The 3,892-nt window shown below is 35.9% G+C and overlaps 1 non-coding gene across 1 annotated transcript; it reads right to left on the reverse strand.

The window, feature by feature from the left end:
• Positions 1–2,856: 2,856 nt before the first annotated feature.
• LOC131217822 (small nucleolar RNA R71) lies at positions 2,857–2,963 on the reverse strand. Its single transcript, XR_009157412.1, has one exon. It is a non-coding gene; the product is annotated as a small nucleolar RNA R71 (small nucleolar RNA).
• Between the last annotated feature and the right edge of the window lie 929 nt (positions 2,964–3,892).

Below are 3,892 nucleotides of genomic sequence, written 5' to 3' on the forward strand. Positions count from 1 at the left end.
GGGATATTAGCGTTCACTAAAAATAGGTTTTCCCAGGTTCACCCAAAACCTTTACAATTGTGTCTTTGTCTGTGGGCTTACACAATTAAAAAACCCCACTTCTGAGTTTTCCTGGCTTTCCTCAGATAACCAAAATAACAAGATTTTTCTGGCAAATCTTGAAAGAAACCAAAATAATAGAAAGGAATTTACAATATGTAAAATACCTGAATATCTCCTTCGTTGTAGCAGCCCGGTAGAACCAAATCAAAGTAGATGATTGAATGTCCAAGTTCAATGTCCAGTACTCAATTACAATGGTTATAATTCTAATAGATTTTAAATTAAACCAAATAGGGCTTGCCTTAATTGATTTTGATTCCAAAGAAAGGGAATAACAATTCCTTTTATCAAATCAGATTGGAATAGCAGAAACAAAATTAATTAAATAAAGCTAAGGAAAGAGAATATTAAATAAGCACACTTAGCTTAGATGGAGCACAGAATTATCTCTCAGAAGTTTGACGAAGATTGGCTTGAATACTTTAATTAATTCGATAATTTCTTCTGAGATTCGTGTACTATTTATAAGTGAGAAGATCGGGTCTGCGACTAGTCTAGAGTGCTCTTCGACTAGTCGAAGCAACAACAGATATTTGAAAAATCCGGCGGGATATGTTTTGACCGTTCTACGACTGGTCGAAGCTCTCCTCGACTGGTCGTAGGTTTCCTTCGACTGGTCGTAGGTCCTGAAAATCTTCGCTGGACTTCGAGTCGAAGATTGCACGACTGGTCAAAGAGCAGTCGACACTGTTCCTACGACTAGTTGAACAGATTCCTGGACTAGTTGAAGGCTAACAGATTTTATCCGGAATTTGTAACAAACTCACGACTGGTCGAGGAATTTCTTAGACTGGTCGAAGCAAGTCTAGGACTAGTCGAAGAAGGCCTAGGACTAGTCGAAGAACAGACCAATCACATGTAAAATAAACATTCGGTTTATGTATTCGAAATGACCTACTTCTAAGGTCAACCTATGGTCAATCAAACCTCAACCATGAAGTATGGACATTGAAACATTAGGAACAAGAGACCTTGAAGTATGAGCCTTGAAGTCTTGATGTAGATCAAACCTTGATGTAGCTCAATCTTGAAAGTGTACAAACTGCCTTGAACTCTTCTTGAAGTCTTGCAGCTTGAGTCTTGTCTTGTGAGCAGTTCTTTCATTCAAGATTGATCCTTGTACTTGTGAGCTTAGCTTGTTCATGAATGTTGATCCTTGAAAGAGCTTCACTTAAGCAAGTTATATATAACATAACAGTGATTTTGTCATCACAAATTTGACAACAAACAGGGATATAAACTATAGCACTTACAGTAATCCCTTTCTAATTCCTCTACTTTTTCTATTTTTAGAATTAGGGTTTGAATTTTAGAAATTTTCTAATTCTAGTGTTTTCTTATTTTTAGGAAATAGTTTATTTTTAAAAACTTTTCTCTTTTGTTTTTAGAAACTAGGTTAGTTATTTCCCTTTTTAGAAATTCTTTCTAATTTCAGAAACTAACTCTTCTTTCCTTTATTTTATTTTTAGAAACTTTCTAATTTTAGGTTTAGATTTTCTATTTTAGAAACTTTCTAATTCTAGAACTTTCCTTTTTAGAAACTAATCTCTTTTGTTTTCTTTTACAGGATCTTAACATAGGAACTTCTCATTTGGTACCATCTTTCTAACTTCTCCTCTTACTTTCTGTACTTTTCTAATTTTAGATTTAGATTCTTCTTTTAAGTAACTTTCTATTTTCTAGTTTTAGAATTTTTTTCCTTTTGTTAGAAACTTTCTATTTTTATTTTTAGTAGCTTTCTAATTCTAACTCTTTTAGAATCTAACTTTGTTTCCTAATTTACTTTTAGAAATTTTTTACTTGTAGACTTTTTGTTTAGAAACTAACTTTCCTATTTTGTAGGCTTTTAAGATAGAAATTTCTAATTCGGTAAGTTCTTTCTCTACTTTCAATTTTTCAGATCTCTTTTGGTAACTTACTTTCTAGTTTAGGACTTTCCTAATTTATTTTAGAAAATTTCACTTTCCTTTAGGAATTTCTTCTTTTAGAAACTAGTTTACTTCTATCTTTCTTTTTAAGGATTTTCTAATTTTAGATCTTCTCTTTAGAAACTAACTTGTTTAGTTTTCTTTTGCAGGTTTTTAACTTAAGGACTCTAAATTGGTAACTTCTTTCCAACCCTCTCTTTCTTCCTAGATTTTCTTTTCCTTTCTTAGGATTAGGTTTCGAATTTGATTGAGGGCTATGAGTGTTTCATGCCCAAGTGGGCCCGTGACAACACTCGACATCTCTTGACTGAAGGAGGATTGGTTGAGGGGTTAACTATCCATCGCAGGACTAAACACCACTCGAAATCTCCTAAGTTAATTGAAGTGATGGCTAAAAACCAACCTCTTCTACCCCAACCTAGGGTGGAGGACATTCAGGATGAGAATGAGGTGCATCAAGCACCCTCGCCTCGTACTTTATGAGATTATTTACAACCAGCGGGGGTGAGTACGCCCTCATGCATGATTTTTTTCAAAAAATACAGGACATATGGACATCAAGCCAGGGGTTATCCAACTCCTTCCTAAGTTCCATGGGCTTGAATCTGAAGAACTATATCTACATTTGAAAGAGTTTAATGAGATCATAGTCACTTTATATTTTCAAAATGTGTCTGTGGACACAGTCAGGCTGAGACTCTTTCCTTTTTCCTTAAAGGAGAAGGCTAAGACATGGTTACATTCATTGCGTCCTAGATCCATTGGCACATGGAATGCTATGCAAAGGGAATTTATAAAGAAATTTTTTCCACATCATAAAATGATTACCCTTAGAAAAGCAATCATGAACTTCACCCAAAAGGAGGATGAAACATTTTACCAATGTTGGGAAAGGTTCAAGGATTTGGTCAGTTCATGCCCACAACACGGCTTTGAAACGTGGCACATTACAAATTTTTTCTACGATGGACTGACATCTTCCATGCGCCAAATGGTTGAGACAATGTGTAATGGAGAATTCATTAATAAAAACGTCAATGAGGTATGGGATTACCTCGATAGTCTTACTGAAAAAACACAATCATGAGATTATTACCCAAAATCGAACACCACATCTAAGCCGACTCAATCTAAGGAGAAAGGTGGATTGTATCTCTTTAAAGAAGAGGATGATCTCAAGTATAAAGTGACTACACTCATAAGGAAAGTTGAGGCCATGGAAGGAAAGAAGGATAAGGTTAATGAAAGTGTTTGCGACATCTGTGATTGCAACATTCATACAACTGAAAATTGTCCTACGATACCCGCCTTTCGAGAAGTGTTGAATGAACAATCCAATGCTGTAAATACTTATCAAAGACCTTTCAATGGACCGACCTCTAATACGTACAATCCTAGTTGGAAAAATCATCTAAACTTTAGTTGGAGAAATGGACAAGCTGCTACCCCTCAAAGTTTTTTCAATCAAAATCCAAATCAGGGGAAACCTCAAGAAGAACCGGTTCAAAATTCCATGCAAGAGCTGACCTAGGCAATGCAAGATTTTATGCAAAAAATGGATTCATGTACGACGGTTATAGAATAGGGGATGCTTCCTGCAAAACCGCTCCCCAATCCTAAACCGCAATACGAGATAAGTAATCCCAGCTCTTTAAATCAAATGGAGCACGCTGAATCCATCACCACTCTTAGGAGTGGGAAGATCATTGATAAAAACCTTCTGGTTAGGCCCGAAAAGCCTCAAGAACCAGAAGAAGACAACAATGATGGATCTAGTGATGCCCCACAAAAATTAGAACCGGAACTTATAGAAAAGCCAGTTGCTCCATTTCTCCATGGTTGGTCGCTCCAAAACCTCTCTC

The sequence above is a fragment of the Magnolia sinica genome, chromosome 10 (genome assembly GCF_029962835.1).
Source record: "Magnolia sinica isolate HGM2019 chromosome 10, MsV1, whole genome shotgun sequence".
NCBI lineage: Eukaryota > Viridiplantae > Streptophyta > Magnoliopsida > Magnoliales > Magnoliaceae > Magnolia > Magnolia sinica.